This window comes from Cynoglossus semilaevis, unplaced genomic scaffold, assembly GCF_000523025.1.
Source record: "Cynoglossus semilaevis isolate Cse_v1.0 unplaced genomic scaffold, Cse_v1.0 C18502803, whole genome shotgun sequence".
NCBI classification, from domain to species: Eukaryota; Metazoa; Chordata; class Actinopteri; order Pleuronectiformes; family Cynoglossidae; genus Cynoglossus; species Cynoglossus semilaevis.
The window spans coordinates 1-304 of record NW_007602268.1 but is presented as its reverse complement, the minus strand read 5'-3'; the positions used below and the strand labels follow the sequence as shown (position 1 = coordinate 304).

The window sequence follows — 304 nt, the reverse complement described above, 5'->3', positions numbered from 1 at the left end:
TGAAGTCCTGCTCACTTTTGAGAGAGTGGAAGGTGAGTAATGTCAAGTTTAATATAAAAACAAGTTTTTGACTCTTCACAACAGTCATTTATTTCTTTTTGTTACATCCCAACCACAGGTTCTCTGGATGACTGGGACTTGGCGGTGCAGAAGACAGAGACTCGTCTCAACAGACTTAACGAACAGCGAGCTAAGGTTTTTTTTTTTTAAGAACTGTGCTGTAAAGTAGCTCTATTATTTTGCGGCCTTTGGCTAAAGTTACCACGGTGTGTCTATTTGTCAGGCGGCTGAGAAAGAAGCCAAC

The 304-nt window shown here is 41.1% G+C and overlaps 1 long non-coding RNA gene across 1 annotated transcript; it reads left to right on the top strand.

Annotated features, from left to right (window-relative positions):
• Nucleotides 1–304, top strand: LOC103399803 (uncharacterized). The gene is made up of 3 exons (XR_523714.1): nt 1–32; nt 119–195; nt 284–304. It is a non-coding gene; the product is annotated as an uncharacterized LOC103399803 (long non-coding RNA).